The sequence below is a fragment of the Nelumbo nucifera genome, chromosome 8 (genome assembly GCF_055504915.1).
Source record: "Nelumbo nucifera cultivar China Antique chromosome 8, China Antique-T2T, whole genome shotgun sequence".
Classification (NCBI taxonomy): Eukaryota; Viridiplantae; Streptophyta; class Magnoliopsida; order Proteales; family Nelumbonaceae; genus Nelumbo; species Nelumbo nucifera.
In genome coordinates this window covers 43,163,382-43,181,669 of record NC_142656.1, presented here as the reverse complement: position 1 = coordinate 43,181,669, position 18,288 = coordinate 43,163,382, and the positions used below count along the sequence as shown (strand labels likewise).

Sequence of the window (18,288 nt, the reverse complement as noted above, 5' to 3'; positions counted from 1 at the left end):
GCTTGTCTAAGTGTTTCATAAGATGATAGGGGCGTCATAGACCGATGTGGGAGGGGCTTCACCAGAAAATGGGAACTCTCTCACGGTACCTTGGCGTTCACGAATATGATGGGTAAGCACTCACTGGACAGAAAGGTTTACCTGAAAACGGCTCTGAACCTTGTTTGACAGAGGCCAAAGGGAAAACTCATATGATGAGTGGATATGATCCTTCACAGAAAGGTGGTGGGGTTATGCAGCTGAAACAGTTGGCTTCATGCACCCTATGTGATTTCCCACATTTCCAGAGACAACCCGTAGTCTCCGTCACTGAGAAAGGAGGGAAATCTCAGAGATGAATAAATGGAAATGGATCGTAGATTAAAATCCATATCTATGAAATGAACATGAATTAAATTAGGTCGTGGACTGATGTTTGCTCTTTTATCAGAAAATGGCAAACGGATCATTTGCAAAGCTACTTGATGACAACAAGTTGAAAGGCCCAAACTATGCTGACTGGTATAGAAACCTTATGCTGGTCCTTGCTTCTGAAAAACTTGATAAAGTGGCAAAGAATCCTGCCCCGGAGCGTCCGGGAGATAGGGCTTCTGAGGCCCGAGGGAGAGACTATCAAGAATGGGAGGAGAAAAACTCCCTTGCCCGGTGTTACATCATTGCCTCCTTGGACAATCCGATACAGAGGCAGTTCGATCAGATCGAATTTGCCAAAGACATATTGGACAGTCTCAGGACAATGTATGAAGAGCAGAATCGTTCTACTCGACAAAAGGTCTTGAAACAGTTCATGACCACACAAATGTCCAAGGGTCAACAAGTTCACGACCATTGTCTTCGGATGATGGGATACATCAACAAACTGGAGGCTCTTGGATCCGGGCTAGACCTTGCAACCCAGATAGATGCTATCCTTAACTCTTTGCCTCCTTCCTTTAATCCGTTCATCATGAACTATAACATGAACAAGTTGAATGTCAGCTTACAAGAGCTCAGCAATATGTTGCAAAGAGCTGAAGAACTGATTAAAAAGGATGAGCCTGTAGCCATGCTTGTTGAAGCTGGCAAGTCAGGCAAGAGAAAGAGGAAGGCAAAGAAGCCTCAGAAGAAAGCCACTAAAAGCAAGAAGCAGAAGAAAGACAAAGCATCGGATGCCTGTCACTTCTACAAGAAGACCGGCCACTGGAAAAAGGAATTGTCCTGCCTACCTAGAAACCAAGAAAGGTAACATCGAAACTTGTGTTATAGAAACCAATTTATTGGTAGCTTCTGCGTCCTGGTGTATTGACTCTGGGGCTTCAATTCATGCGTGTAACTCACTGCAGGGGTTCAAGGTAAGCAGAAGGCTGAGTGAAGGAGAAGTCACACTCTACTTGGGGACTACTGCAACTGTTGCAGCCGTGGCCATAGGAACCGTGGAATTATATTTTAGAGAAGGAAAAATTGTACTAAAAGATTGTCTTTATGTACAAAATTTAAGAAGAAATTTGATTTCTGTCTCAAAACTGTGTGCAGATGGTTATTCTGTCTTCTATAGTAATACGATTACTATTAAAAAAAACAACAGATTCATCGCATACGGGGAACTGGAGAATGGTCTCTATGTTCTACATCCTTCTCTAGAAACTAACATAACCGAAACTACGTCGGTTGAAAACCCCACATCGGTGTTGACCGAATCACAAGGTTGGTAAAGGATGGTCCTTTGGATTTTCTAGCTGTAGAAGATCTTCCCACCTGTGAGCCTTGCCTACAAGGCAAGATGACGAAACGGCCATTTGACGGTAAGCCTGAAAGATGAACAGGCACACTTGACCTAATACATACTAATGTATGTGGTCCCCTGAGTGTTAGGACACGAAATCAACACGTGTATTTCATCACCTTCACAGATGATTTTTCACGATATGGTTACGTGTACCTAATGAGACACAAGTCTGAATCTTTTGAAAAGTTCAAAGAGTTTAGACAAGAGGTCGAGAAACAGTTAGGGAGAGAAATTAAAGCCCTTCGATCCGATCGAGGTGGCGAATATCTCTCTGCCGAATTCATGGACTACTTAAAGGACAATGGGATAGTATCACAATTAGCTCCTCCTGCTACACCACAACTTAACGGTGTTTCAGAGAGGAGGAATAGGACCTTATTAGATATGGTCCGGTCGCTTCTCATACACTCAGAGTTACCCACATCCTTTTGGGGTTACGCATTAGAGACTGCGATTTACGTGCTGAATCGGGTTCCAACCAAATCGGTTCCGAATACTCCATATGAACTTTGGACCGGAAAGAAACCAAGTGTCAGACACTTGAAGATTTGGGGTTGTCCAGCACACGTTAAAAGAACGAGTGCAGACAAGTTGGAATCTAAGACCAGCCGTTGCCTATTTGTAGGCTACCCAAAAGGCTCTGTAGGTTACCTTTTCTATGACCCAAGTGAGCAGAAAGTGTTCTGCAGTCGAAATGCGCAATTCTTGGAAACCGACTATATCCTGGACACCCATCGTCAGGAAGTTGTTCTTGATGAGGAGAGCTCAGGAGCAGTGGGAGATGTCCCACAAGTTCCAGGTAGTGACCAACTTAGAAGATCCACTCGGGCATCCAGGCCACCAGTCCGTTATGGTTATGACCAGGATAGTTACCTGGTGGAAACCTTGACTAGTGAGGAGGATCCCGTGACTTACGCGGAAGCTATGTTGGACATAGATTCCCAGAAGTGGGTGGAGGCCATGAGGGCAGAGATGGACTCAATGGAGACCAATGGAGTCTGGACTCTAGTAGATCCGCCCTCCGGGGTAAAGGCAATCGGTTGCAAATGGATTTACAAGAGGAAGAAGGGCCCCGATGGTAAAGTTGAGACCTTCAAGGTTCGTCTGGTGGCGAAAGGGTACACTCAGAAATAGGGCATCGATTATGAGGAAACCTTTTTGCCTGTGGCCATGCTTAAATCCATTAGGATCCTGCTAGCTGTAGCAGCATACCATGATTATGAGATTTGGCAGATTGATGTCAAAACTGCATTCCTGAATGGAGATCTTGCTGAAGATATCTATATGCAGCAGCCGCAAGGCTTCGTTGCTGCAGGTCAGGAAACCATGCTATGTAAACTTAACAGATCCATTTATGGGCTTAAGCAAGCTTCTAGAAGTTGGAACATCCGTTTTAACTCTGCTGTCAAATCGTTTGACTTCGAGCGGAATCCGGATGAACCCTGTGTCTACAGGAAGTACAGTGGGGATAAGGTTACCTTCTTGGTTCTGTATGTAGATGACATTCTACTCATTGGGAATGATGTGGGAATGTTAACTACGGTGAAAGTGTGGCTTTCGCAGCAATTCTCCATGAAAGATCTTGGAGAAGCCTCCTATATACTGGTTCTTCGACTCTATAGAGATAGATCGAAGCGGATAATAGGATTATCCCAATCTGCTTACATTGACAAAATAGTCAAAAGATACAGCATGGAAAACTCCAAGAAAGGAAATGTTCCTTTCAGGCACGGAGTCACTCTCTCCAAGAAGATGTCTCCTAAGACTTCTGAGGAGATTAATGGCATGAAAGATGTTCCTTATGCCTCAGCCGTAGGGAGCATCATGTATGCCATGCTGTGCACTCGTCCTGACATAGCTCAGGCAGTGAGTGTAGTAAGCAGATTTCAGGCCAACCCAGGGCAGGAGCATTGGACTACTGTGAAAAACATACTTAAGTACCTTCGAAGGACAAAAGAGTTTTGTCTGGTGTTCGACGGTAGCTCACTACAGATCCAAGGGTTTACAGATGCCGATTTCCAATCAGACCCAGATGATAGAAAGTCTACATCTGGATATGGTTTCACGATAGGATCGTGTGTTGTTTCCTGAATGTCAGCAAACAGGGGTCCTAAGTAGCAAATTAATAGTCCACAACCCAAGCCGAAAGCATTGACGTAAGTGAGGCTGCCTTATGAATGAAGGTGTTCATTCCTGAATTTGGAATTCTGCACATCACCCATTCCACTGTTGTATGACAACGCTGGACCTACGGGAGGATAGTGCAAAGAGGTAGCATCAGCGGAGAATGTGGTAGACCCATTGACTAAGCCACTATCACAGAAAGTGTTTGAGAAACACGTGGAAAGCATGGGACTCCGGCTAGTACCTGATTGGACCTAAGTGCAAGTGGGAGCTGTTAGATAGTTTTGTATGCCCTTAGCTTCAATCAGAATGATGTACTTTATGAGTTTATTGTAAATGAATAAAGATACATATTTGATTCATGTTCCCTTGGTATGTTTCAGCGTAATACCCTTAAACTGGACACTTAATGAGACTTGCGTTAGTTTAGAATGTTCACAGCCAGTGGGTCGGTCTGGGGAGACCTATCCTGACAAGGCTGACACTGTAGTGCCACCAAGTCGGTTGGGGTGTAGGCACATACAGTGTAGGATTAATTGAATCTTTGAACTGGACCAGATTTCCAGTATTGCCCTAGACCTTGGAGATTGATGGGCAAAACTGGAAAGTTACACCCGACCCCTAGACTCGATTATGATACTACACTAGGTGTCGGATTGGGCTGTCTTTGATGTACCAATCAGTGAGATCCTTAGCGGGGGTCAAAACTTGGGTATGTTGGGACAGTCCGAGAATTCATCTGAGTGGGTGATCATAGTGACAGGATCAGCCCCTTTGTCGGACAAAGGTAATGATCGGGGATGCACTCTCACTGATGGAAACCAAGACTGCCGGCAGCCGATTTCAACCGTTGATATTTGTTTTGCAAAATATATTTTATATAAGATATAAAAGTATATATGTATGGTTTCTAAATTGTTTGCAAGAAGGTTTTAATTCCCAGGATCCATATAAGTGGAGAGTGCAACACTGTTCCTTGCAGCCGAGGGAGAGGTCCTCTCTTGTCGGGCAGTGTATGATCATTGTGGGCTGAGAGGTTAAGTGTAAGACCATTGAGGATAATGCCTGATGGGCTAATCTTGCATCTGCCCACAGTCCCTGGGTGTTACAAGGTGGCTTGGCCCAGGGACCACTTAGTGTAAGTGTTGGGCCCATAGAGCTCATCTGATGGGTTTCAGGGGGTACACTGTCTTCAGCAGTGCATTCGGCCAGGCCTTGTAACAAAGGCTAGGCTGAACCCATGTAGCTGATGTGTAGATCAATGCTTGGGTCCCACGCCATACAAGGAAGCCCAACTGGGCAGCAATTTGGAAGGTTTTTTGAGTACATAACCTTAATGGGCCTTAAGCCCATTTCGAACTGGGCTGATTTGATCAGTCATTTAAAGGGGGCGAATTCTAAAGAGGGTCAGCTGAAAAGATTGGGCTTAGACCCTATCCACTCAGAGAGTCCAAGATCTAAATGGGATTTAGATCTGGAAACCTCCTAATTAGATTAGGAGACAGCTGATCTTATCTGCAGATAAGATAAGGGTTATCCCTTATCACTAAGGGACTTCTAACCCAAATATGATTTGGATTAGCAGCTCCTAATCTGATTAGGAGCTGATCCCTTTTGAGATTATAAAAGGGGAAGGGGGCGGCAGCCTACTACACAACAACATCCATAGCATTCTTCTCTTTGAAGAAAGAGAGATTGAGAGATTTCCTGCATACTGCGAATTCTCTCATGCCGCCACCTTCCTGCTTTTGCCATTCCTTCAGTTCGATCTCCAGTTCTTGGGAGCAATCAAGATTGGATCTTGATTTCAATCTTTTGTGAAAAGATTGGTTGGAGCTGTACTCAAGTCGTCCAGTTGATCCTTACGAAGGATCAAGTTCTTTTGAAGAACGTTGCTCATTCTGCTCCACCCTGCACTGCGCCATCTTCAGTGGGAGCAGATTTTGGATTCTTCCTTGGGCGTGAACACCTCCATTAGGAGATAGTATTTCTCCGTATCAGGTATAATCCTCTCCCACTCCTTTTGGTTTAGATCTGGTTCAGTTTATGGTTCAAGATTGATCCTTGAAAATATGATTTTCTAAATAGGGAATACGATTCCCAGTTGAAGGGAGAGATAAAATTTCTGAAATTCGCCCCTTATTCCGCAATCATTGGGCGTCCATGGGATGGATCTCTTCCCTTCACCGCCCAGGCACCCAACCTGGTCAGAAGGTTGTACTAAAGAAAAAAGGTGAGAACTGCAAATTCCAAGACTTGGGGCTGCCTCCAAATTAAAAATTATGGGTTTACCTTTATGTTATGTATTTTTTTATTGTTTTAGATGCTCGATGAAAGTCTTTACCCTCTAGTGGATCAGCTGGAGCATGATATGGCAGCCAAGGTGACAGGCATGCTCCTGAAGATGGACCTGACTGAGGTTTTGCATTTGTTGGAATCACCTGAAGCCTTGAAAGCAAAGGTGGTTGAAGCAGTGGAATTGATTGTGAATGTGCATTGAATTGACAGTACACTTTCTCTTTCTCTGAATGATAACCTTGTTTCCTAAACATTATTAACTGTGAATGTGCATTAAACAAAATAAATTTTCTTTCTTTTTTTCTTCGACTAAAGTTCCAAAAGCTCTCATGGAAAGAAACAAGTTATCACTGAGAAAGCACAAGTGGCAATGTGGATACAGCAACATGGAAGAGTACTTTAGGATTTAAGGAGTGGTTCAATTCCAGAAATCCAGGCATGCATGAAATTGGGAAGCATGCAAGAGGCTTTATCACTGATTTCTACCATTTTGGTTGCTGGTGTTCCATTGACTATTGTTCCTGAGCCCACACAAGCATAATGCCATGATGTTTCTCATGTATTAATTTGTATTAGAGAATTTGTATTCATTCGAAACTTAACATGTATTAATTTGTTTCGAATGTATTAATTTTTTGGTAGAAAAATATTTTGAATGGAAATAGATCTTTTAAATTGCATTTATATTGTTTTTTGTACTTATTTTATGTTAATTGGATATTGTATTTAAGCAATTTGTTTTTGGATATTATAATAATTCTTAATTTAATTAAAAGTTTTTTTATTTAAATTGATTTTTATGCATTATCTATCATGAGATTTGTATTAAACAGGTGCAAAAACAATGTTGAAATCAAATTGATATAAATAATAAAAAAAAAATCAAAGTTGGCAGTCATGCATCCGCCACCTTAGGCATAAAAGAGCTCTAAGGCGGTGATCCAAAGAGGTCTAAGGCTAAGGTCCTGACCGCCACCTAAAAATGGAATAAACATATCAACGGACCTAAGGCAGCGGTCAAGACCGCCACCTAAAAAAGAAATAAACATATCGATGGACCTAAGGCGGCAGTCCAAAGAGGTCTAAGGTGATGGTCTTGACCGCCACTTAAAAACAGAATAAACATATTGACGGACCTTTAGGCAGTGGTCCAAAGAGCTCTAAGGCAGTAGTCCTGACCGCCACCTTTATTAACTCTAAGCCAGCAGTTGCGACATACTGCCGGTTTAGGTATGATTGAACTGTGTCGGACCGATCCTTAAAGGCGGTGGTCTTTCTTGTCTAAGCCGGCGTTTTTGACCTAGGCCAGCTGTGGTTTAGGGGGCAGATTCATGACCGCCGCCATACCTCCAAGGTGGTGGTCCTCCGACCGCTGGCTTTGACCGTTTTTCTTGTAGTGTCTATTCACCATTCGCAAGTTGAGTTGAAATTTTAGTTAAGTAACAAACAATTAATAAAAGAACAAAGAACAACCCATGGATCATTCTAAGACAAATTTGTTGGAATCTTATCAGCTGCGAAAAATAAGACCGAAAATGATTCACTCTTCGAGAACCAACTCTCGATCACAAACCATGGAAGCACCCAATAGGATCATGCAGCTGGAGTTTACTTCCTTTCATGAATTGTTTGATCTTATTTCCCCAGCACAAAGAGGCACTTCTCTGATGTATCTGTTCCACTCATTTATAGCTTCCACTTTCTACCCATCTTCTTTCCTTGCACCAACTATTAGAAAAGCATAACCTTAGAGTGGGCCATATTCAGCAACATTCAAGAAAGCTCTACTATTACTATTATAGGGATTTTTACGGTTCAGTCCACCTCAGAATAGGGAAATTATTTTTCCCAATATATTTACGATTCACTCCACCTATAAACACCATCCCCCGGTGAATTTGGTACCTTTCCCCTTGTACGATAAAGTTATAAGCATGCACTATAAGAAAAACTGTCTAAGCCGGCGGTCACATAACCGTCGGCTCAGACCTTTGAACCGCCGGCATAGATTTAAGGCAGCGGTCATTGGTCCGCCGTCTAAGTAGCTGCCGGCCTAGATCAAGACCGCCGCCTTAGGTACAAGAGACCACCGCCTTTGGTGGCTGGTCCGGGGTGGTCCAAATTTCATTAACGTGGCGGTTTGTCAAGACCACCGGCTTAGTGTTATTAAAGGTGGTGTTTTTGACTGCCAATTTAGGTTGTCAAAAATTGTTTGGTTCCTTAGGCGGCGGTTCAGACTGCCGGCTTTGTTCCTAATTGACCACCACCTTTAGTTTAGTCCAACATCATTTGCTTCCTTAGGCGGCGGTTTGGACCACCGCCATCTAAGTAGCTGCCGGCCTAGATCAAGACCGCTGCCTTAGGTACAAGAGCCGCCTTTGGTGGATGGTCTGGGGTGGTCCAAATTTCATTAACGTGGCGGTTTGTCAAGACCGCCGGCTTAGTGTTATTAAAGGTGGCATTTTTGACCGCCGGCTTAGGTTTTGTCAAAAATTGTTTGGTTCCTTGGGCGGCGGTTCGAACCACCGTCGCCTAAGTAGCTGCTGGCCTAGATCAAGACCGCCACCTTAGGTCCAAGAGACCACCGCCTTTGGTGGCTGGTCCGGGGTGGTCCAAATTTCATTAACGCAATGGTTTGTCAAGACCACCGGCTTAGTGTTATTAAAGGTGGCGTTTTTTACCACCGGCTTAGGTTTTGTCAAAAATTGTTTGGTTCTTTAGGCGGCAGTTCAGACTGCCGGCTTTGTTCCTAATTGACCACCACCTTTAGTTTAGTTCAACATCATTTGCTTCCTTAGGCGGCTGTTCGGACCACCGGCTTGGATCTAAATGACCGCCGCCTTAGGCCTTGTTAATGGCTAATCTAACAGTTTCATGACCGCCAACTTAGATATATATACATTTTTTATGTTTACGCCAGGTTAATTCCGATAGTTGTTGGTACATACACTTTTTTATATCCAGTTGACATATAAAAATACAAGGACTTTAAAAAATTCAATTTATCGAATAAGGTTCACATCTTCAAAAGCAAATCCACTTAGCATAATTGATGAATCTGTAAATCAAAAACATATAAAGTAGTAAATGAGATAACGATAAAAAATGTATAAAAAACAGACGTTAATGTAATCAGATTGTAGCACATAAAAGCACATTAGGATGATTGGTCTAGATTTAATAGATAAAAAATGTAAAATATTTCAAATAATGAACCCAATCTACCCATTTAAAAGTGGTGCTATCTGTATCCTTGTGCTTATATGACCCTATTTACATATTTCACTATCATCAATAGAAGTTTATGGAGTTTTTTTTTTTTTTTTTTTTCTATTTCACCACTCTTTCTTTAATATTTCAGATATGAAATCCTTCTATTTCCCCTATATCAAGATTGAATCCTTTTCTTCTTTACATAGAACATATACCCTATAGGGACTTTTCTCCTTCACTACCCAATGAAGTATATACAGCCAGAAGGGCACCTCGGAAAAGAGCTCTTCACAATGAAGTATATTTATCAAAATGACCTCAAGATGAATGTATAAGATGAGAATACAGAACCTGAAGACACCTTTTCGATAAATGAAAGAAAATCTACAAAATTAAAGGAATTGAACTACCAAAAAAAACTTAAGAGGTATGTGGGTAACAAACCTGGAGAGTGAGACACAGCAGCTCTAGTGATCCTAGAGTAATATTTTGACACGACTAATATGTTCTGAAAGCATATATGTCAACTAAATTAATTTGAATATCTAAAATCATAAAATCTTGAAAAATAATATGCCATATAACTGGATGTGCACAAGCCAATTACATGCTCAATAATTCTCTGTTTTAGATCCTCTGATGCTTTCTCGCCCAAATGACCCCAAGCATGTTCTTTTCATTCTCAAACTCATCCTGATCTGTCTCCAATTCCTTTCTGAGATGTCAACTCTAACTGTGCCCAAACTTGCAGGATCTGATGACCTACAATCACGGAACAGAACAGATATTTTAAGCCATTTTGAATGATAACAATATAGCTTCAAAATTGGATACTGGGAAGCCCAGTTCTGGAGAAATTATAGCTTCAAAACAGCTAAATGGTAATTCAATTGGGAACCAAATAGCTTTCCTGTTCAATCTCTGCTCTGATTTTCAGGACATTGATGATAACAATATAGATTGTGCATAACATAGAAAAGATAACAACCTCTGCAAGGTTTGTTGCACTATCTTCAAGTAATGCACTCAAAGACTTCTCCTGGATTCCCAATCTGGACTTTGGAGTTGAAAACCCAGTAAGGTTTTCTAACTTCTAGTCGTGTGAAGAAGTAGGATTAGCAAGCCATTTGATAGGGACGCCTGTGTTCTTTTTTAACTGTAAATAAAACCTGCAAGTCAATGGGAGGGAGAAGATGACAATTAAAAACTGAAAATCGAAAAGTGAAAACTTCCTATATGGGGAAGTAAATGGAATGGCAAATCTCAGCAGGTGAGCAATCAAAGTAGGTAATAAATCTTCCAACAGAGAAAAATAAATGAGATAAGCTTTTTCACAGAAGTTCTTAGTTATTAGCTAAAACTTGGATAAAATATAATTTGAAAATTAAAATTTTCAAGCAAGTGCAAATAAAAACTCTACAGAACCCAAGGTTACTTGTTGCAAATTTGCAATCCAAAGCTTTTCTTGGGAGGAGCCTTTGCATCAAGCCCAATGACCATTAATTTCCAAAAACAAAAAGTATGGCAAACAAATGCAGTTTTTACATTTTTTTCTCAACTTTTTTACTATGATCTCAAGTAGTTGCTACTTGATACTTCTCTTCCTCTCAATTTTCTACTCTAGAGTTTTGATTTTTGAACGCATCACCTCATCCCTTCTTATAAATCAAGACAGAGAGAGAGAGAGAGCGTGTCTATACGTGTAAGAACTATGAAGAATGCCTACAAAGCCTGAAACGTGGTGCCTAGATGCGGTACTTTTTGACATCGAGGAACCATGAACAAGCAGTGGCACTCGGTAGTCGGCACTCCACAGTGCAAAGTGAAAAGTGCACAAAATCCTTATTTTTGTGCAGCCAAGAGTGAGGTCGGCCATGGGCATAAACCCACACAAAAAGGCATCATCTCTATGGTGATTGCTCCTTTTCCTCAAATCTCAGGCTCTCACCTTTTTGTGTCTTTCCTAGAACCTTGTATTGAGGATGCCTAAAAAAAGAACTTTGTATCGAGGATCGTGGGCACATGATGTTTGATGCTTGTCTGTTTCATTTGTTATTTAATTCTTTTTAGTAGGTGTTCGGCATCAATGCCGAATTTTCTAAAATGGTGCCACATCAGCATCATCTGGTCTGAAATTTATTTTTTTCTAAAAACATTTAATGTTTGATTAACCATTTTATGAAAACGTTTTCTCAAAGAAGTTTAGTGAGTCAAATCCCATTCTACGATTAAAGGTTTCCAAAGAAATTAATGCTTATTTTTCCTTTTGACAACCACTTAAAATTTTGATGGTAGAATTGGACTAATAAAGGATTAATATGACTTGAGAAAGCTTATTAATTAATTTAGGAAAATCCACCATCACATGCAAATAACTTTAATGTACTTTAGGGTAATTTTGGTCTTGAGTTAGATTAAATAGGTAATTATATAACCTTGATTTAATGAAATCTAAACCCTAATTCATCAATCAATTCAGTTTTTAGTAAGTTCTTGGATTTGTATTAATTCTTTTAGTTTTTATTCATTCAGTTGATTCACAAGTTCAACTTAGGTTAGTTTAAAATTGATTTAGTACTGTGATTTAGTCTCTGTGGGATCGACACTTTTCTCATTATTATATACACATTTGACTAAGGTACACTTGCCTGAATTAACTGTGCATAAATTACACAACAACAGGCATTCCATTTTGCCATGCCTACCATGTAGAGAAACTGGATTTTGCTTCTCCACTTTTATAAACCTAAAAGACTTGGAAGAAAATAACATAAAACAAAAAATATTTAAGAGCAGCCGTGGATAGGTTGGAAATCACTAATTGCAAAAGTCAATTGCAAAAGAACTCATTCACTAATTGCAAAATACATGGAAATCACTAATTGCAAAAGAACTCATTCACCTTATTCTTTCCAATAGCCTGGGGCTTTTTCTAGCATTCTTGATAAAACGATGCTTTAGAAGATCCTTAACACTTGGTCTCCGAAATGAAGACAATAAAAGATATAAAATTAGAATTTTAGATTACACCTTAATAATGAATGAACATTTAACAAGGTTTCATTATCCATAAAAAAACTTCGTAGGCATGTTATCTGGTTAATATATGATAAAAAATAGAGCTTCTTATTGATAGAGTGGTTCCACTAGGCCAAAAGACTGGAAGACTTTAATACACCCATTACAGATTTACAGTAACAGACAGAGTTCCAGACCATAATATATGTGCTCAACATGCATGGCACAACCATAATATATGTGTCCAAATTATACCAAGCCAACCCAGAGTCCAGACTAAAAAAAGTACATTGCTTGGACTACCCATGCATATAATTGCTATTAAATGATTGAAAAGTCCATATGTTTTACATCCATAATTCCATATCCATCATGTGGCAGCAAGAAAAATATGTACTAAGTACAAAACAGCCATGCCCACAGCACCTAAAACTTTTCAACAAAAAAACAAAAAACATATTGAAAAGTATAATTAGATACCTCAGAAGGCACCTTCTTCAAACACAGGTAAACAAATTCTTTCATAAGATGGGAAAAATGTTCATCCAGCTGCACAACACAAACAAAATCACCACCCTTCAAAACAATGAAAAATGACTTTTCCATATGGAAAAAGTAACTCTACTCAACAAAGCCTTAATCCCAAACTACCTCGGAAAGTCGAAATGGTTATATGGCAAAAAAAAAAAACAGATTCATTGATTCATTTTCAAAAGTTAAACAACAGCATCAGTCTATTTGATACATCAAAGAAAACAAAACTGAAGGGGGTTTTCTCGAGGAATGATGAAAAGAACCCTCACTGGGTGGAGATCTGCAAGTGGAGGTTCCCCTTTGGCCATTTCAATTGCAGTTATCCCAAATACCAGATATCAGCCTGCATCAAGTAGAATCCAAATGCATGAAACAAGTGGACCAAGGTTCCGTGAAGCAAATAAAATAGACAACCCTCCTGACACTTAACTTCTTATTGCATCCATCTGAATTTTGAATTACTTCTGGAGCCATCCAGAATGGTGTTCCTACAAATGTCTGCCAGATCTTAAATCTATTAGTACAAAGAGTTGACTGCTACACATAAATTATTAAGCGTTCCCATCTTATCATATATGAAATAGATAATCCATAAAATAGTAAAGGAAATGCTAGAAAACTCCAATCCTGTTATATTTATCAAAGCATGGAAATAGCATGACCTTTCTTCTCGAGATTGTCCTTGTTAGTTGTGCAGAAACACCAAAATCAGCAACCTGTTACACACTTGAGAAATAAGATTAAAAAACTAGAATCATCCATGATAAACATCATATAATTTTTCCATGCCAGCCAAGATTAATGATTTTGGCTTTGTTTAGACAAAAAGGCATACCTTAACATCTCCATTCTCAATCAATAAAATGTTTGCAGCTGCCAAAATGATTGTAGGAGTGGTGTCATTAAAGAAAATGGTTAAAAGAAGATAAGACTGCATGTTTGAATCTAAAACAAGAACAGAATAAGGAATCGCAAATACTACTTTACTGAACATCAAAAAATAATTTGCTGAAGAGAATTTGAAATTGGTATTGTTGGGAAGATGAGGTCACTGTAATTTTGGAGGAGAAGCTCTGAGGCGCGTCTGAAGATACTGTCTTTAGAACGTTATTTGCCCCCACTCAGTTTCACTAAGTTTGCTATTGGGTTACAGGCAAATTCGTTCACAGGATACAACAGAGCCTTGGGCGAGAATCTGCAACCAGCAAAGTTGAAGAGTCTCAAAGAAATCTTCTGTGAGATTGTAGCAGACCGGACTGAGAGAGAGAGAGTGAATTTCGAAATTGTGTGTTTTAGAGTCTGATTCATGCTCCTTAAATAATTTGTGAAGAGGTATGAAGAAAACATAGGTGCTAGTTTAGAGAAGGCACCTTGAACAATCACAATTTCAAACATTGTGACTGTTTAAAAAGTTGTTAACAGTTAGTGACTGTTAATTTTGAATTGTGCCTCTTGATCACACCCGATCGAATCGTGACCGTTGATCTCATCAACGGTGATCAACGCACCAAAACCAAGGCTGCCCATCACAAGCCACGCGGGTGCGAGCAAAGTGTGAGCAAAGTGCGCCTCTAAAGCGCCTCATTGCGCCGCACACGCGCGTTGCGCGGTATCGAATCCCCATACTCTCCTCTACTAATTCTAAAGAGTGTAAATCAGCTCCTATTGAAATATTGAAAACAAAACTTATAATTTTCCAATGTGGGACAAGTTCAAAACTAGGTTTTTGTAAGAGAAAAAAAAACTGATTTTCCAATCAAGTGTGCAGGTGCAATTTCTCATGTAATTGACCAATCAAACCCATTGGATTTAATCTCTTATGAGATTAAAATCCAACAGGTATGACCTTTAATATCTCTGTGAATCTTTCCTTCATTATGGAGGTCTTCGATGGCATGTAGCAAGTAGCGCAAAATGCATGCTATAGACATCTCATCCAGTGGAGGTCCTGCTTAAGTACAATGTATGTTAGCTCCTACTCTCCAAAAGTGCCTATAGAGAAGTTAAATTTCTTTACTCCTCTCTTCTCTTCTCTTGCTCGAACGAACATAACCTCGAACGAACATTCTCTTCTCTTCTCTTCTCTTGCTCGAACGAACACAATCTCGAATGAACGTTCTCTTCTCTTCTCTTGCTCAAATGAACGGCCAGAAAATCGCACAATCCTAGATTTTCTTCCCAACTTTCTTGCTTGTGAAGAATAACTTGTCTTATTCTTCAAAATTTCTTTGCTGGAAATCAGAGAACTGCTGTCTTGCTCGTGAAGTCTTTTTTGTTGTCGAATAGGAAGGGGGAATTCATGCGCAGGAGAAAGAAAAATTTCCCTCCCTGCGTTTCTCCGCACCGGTCCATTATAAAGTTAAACCAGTTTAATTCCGGTTCACAAAATAATCCGCCGAATGTACATTAATAACCGTCGTGCCATTTTTTAAAACATCCCCGCCTTAGATAATACCTATAGCGGCAGTCACAAAGACCGCCGCCTTTGACCGTTTTTCTTGTAGTGATGATCATGGTACATATGAGCTATATTCAAGGACTGAAGCATTGTTTCTCTGTTTTTGTTAAAAGACAAACACAGAAATTCTAACATTGTTTTGCATCAATTGCATGCAACCTGGGACATCAATAACTTCAATTAGACCAGCTAAGAGCAAATATGGCAAAATTAAAGCCTATAGGAAGTTTAATTCCAAATGATTTAAGGGTACATGAAATGGCCTAAAAAGCACGTCAGCTATAGAATCTATTGAGCCTAAAATTCAAAGTAAAAATAATGTTGTATAACCTGATTCTTGAAATGCAATATTACAAATAGAAAGAAAATTTCACATTTGTGAGTGAACACTTTTCTGTTACCAAGCAATTTATTAACACAAGGAGACTTAAAACCTTCCATTCATTGGTTCCACACTTCCACCTTGTATATGCCATTTAGTAAACCCAAGCACCTTGGTATAAGGGGAGTCTTTAGAGACAACAATGGTATAATACTTAAAAATGTTTTCAAAGCCAATTGGATTGGGCTATTAATTCATAATGCTCCTGAATTTATTGGATAAGGGTATTGGATAATGGTCTTTATAACAGAATATATAGCAGTCATTATTCACAAACATACTGCACTGGATACACCAACCATTGTTTAAACTTTAAACCATGCATAAAATCACCTCTCTAACTTAAACCCAAGGGTTGTGCATGTTAGCACTCTCATCAATGACTTGTGTGTGACAAATAAAAAGCTTTCTCCATGAAAAAAAATGAATATTGAGTAAAAAGTATGAGAAAAGATTCTAATGTTTTAGACACAAAAATTAGCAGGATCTCCCCAACATGTGTATTCCTTTGGATATCTCTTCATAGCATCCACTGCCTCCAAATTTTGAATGTGATTAAGAAGGGTAGTGCATATTAATTGGAAAGAAAAAATGATGATGTTCAAGTTTAATGAAATGGGAAAATAGACCATTTCTCATCTCCCCTCTAGAAAGAAATTAAAAGGTGTGCTTCTTTAAGTGAGTCAAGGAAAACCAGTGGCTCTTCCCTCCCTTGCCACATAAGTTCAGAAATGATCTACATTAATTATCAACACTCTCCCTTGCCACATAAGTTCAGCAATGATCTACATTAATTATCGAACTTGAATCAACCACAAAAGCAAGACCGTGGATGAAGTTTGTTTTTCAATCTAATTAACTACAATATCCAAATCATTGCACAAGAAATGGGACCTGATGTGACGGGTTCTGGTCATGGATCATTTTTTTGGCTAAGTAATTCGTCAGCTCGTCTGCTCTCAAGTGGCCTGTAACTCAGGGGCTGAAGTGGAGCTTCCTGGCGTAGTGCAACCCAGCTGCTCCCTGCATGAGGTGATTTGGCTACCAGCAGCGATGGGAACTGAACAGGCTACTTCCTGCTGGATATGATCTGCTCATCTTTATAGACGACGGGAACTGAGGGACCTACACAAATTGAATCAAAGAACCCAGGTGTGTATACTCGGCGAGGCCACTCCGACGACTAAGTCAACACTTAGTAGCGAGCTGAAAAATGATATAAGAGAATGAGAGAGCTAGAGAGTAGGGGTTACCATCCTTTTTCACCTTACCTTCGCCCCTGGGGGTGAGGTTTTTATATACTGGAGTCCTCGTGGGTTAGGTGGAGCAGTTCCTGGATTACCGCTATGATGGGACCTATTTTCGTTTTAGGTGGGGACAAAGCCACCAATTGGTAAGGTTGCCCATTTCCACCTGACTCGGGGAGTGGGTGAGCTAATATAGCCGTTACAAGTCACAATCTCGTAAAATGCGGGGTACGGTCGTGAGCTCCTCGGGGTTGTCAGGTTGGCGCTTGTGTCACACTGCCAGGTCGGTGCTTGGGCCAGGCCACCAGCTCGTGCCAGGGCTAGGTCGCGCCAGGGCCAGGCTGCCAGATCATGCTAGGGCCAGGTCGCGCCACGGCCAGGCCGCGCCTGTGCCAGACTACGCCTGGTGGGACACCATCAACTTAGCAAAGGCAAGTTGTTGTCAAAGTGGTCCCGGGTGTCGCCTAGTTTTTCTAAGGTGCCAGGCTACATGATGGCGAGCTGCCTGTGGGTGTTGCATGATGGCAAGCTGCCTGTGAAGTACTGCGTGGTGGCGAGCTACCTAGTGGCGAGTTGCCTGTGAAGTGCTGCATGATGGTGAGCTGCCTAGTAGCGAGATGCTTGTGAAGTGTTGCATGGTGGCCAGCTGCCTGTGAGTGTTGCATGATGGTGAGCTGCCTAGTGGCGAGCTGCTTGTGAAGTGCTGCATGGTGGCGAGTTACCTGTGAGTGCTGCATGGTGGCGAGTTGCCTGTGAGTGTTGCATGATGGCAAGCTGCCTAGTGGCGAGCTGCTTGTAAGTGACGAGCTCGAGCTGCCTAGTTGTCAAGGGGCTGCATTTAATTGTCATAAGGTGCCAGGTGTCACAATGTCATTGGAGAGCCAAATCCGCCCTCATCATTTGCCCCCCCACTCCCGAGCTGAAAGTAACTCGACGAAAGGAGTAGATTTCTCCTTTTGGCCTGTAATTTGACGAGCTCGTAGGCGGTGATTCAGTTTCTTAGGCTCTGGGAGCTGCTTGGAAGCGAGCTGCCCGTGAGGCGCCGAGGTCTCTGCTAGTTCGGTACTTTAGCCCTTAGGCTCTAGGAGTGACTTGTAGTCCACTCTCCTGGATGTTGCCCATGCCGAAGAGGCGACTGGGTCTTATGCAGCAGTGTTGCCCATGCCGTAGAGGCGAATGGGTCTTAAGCAGCAGTGTTGCCCATGCCATAGAGGTGACTAGGTCTTAAGCAGCAGTGTTGCTTATGCCG

At 41.0% G+C, this 18,288-nt stretch overlaps 1 long non-coding RNA gene across 2 annotated transcripts; it reads right to left on the bottom strand.

The window, feature by feature from the left end:
• Positions 1 to 9,165: 9,165 nt before the first annotated feature.
• Positions 9,166 to 11,336, bottom strand: LOC148789950 (uncharacterized). Of its 2 annotated transcripts, XR_016079884.1 has the most exons (3): positions 10,836 to 11,336; positions 10,389 to 10,569; positions 9,166 to 10,162 (listed from the first exon to the last, which is right to left on the bottom strand). It is a non-coding gene; the product is annotated as an uncharacterized LOC148789950 (long non-coding RNA). The 2 variants fall into 2 exon arrangements; XR_016079883.1 differs by having other exon boundaries at positions 10,389 to 11,336.
• Positions 11,337 to 18,288: the final 6,952 nt, after the last annotated feature.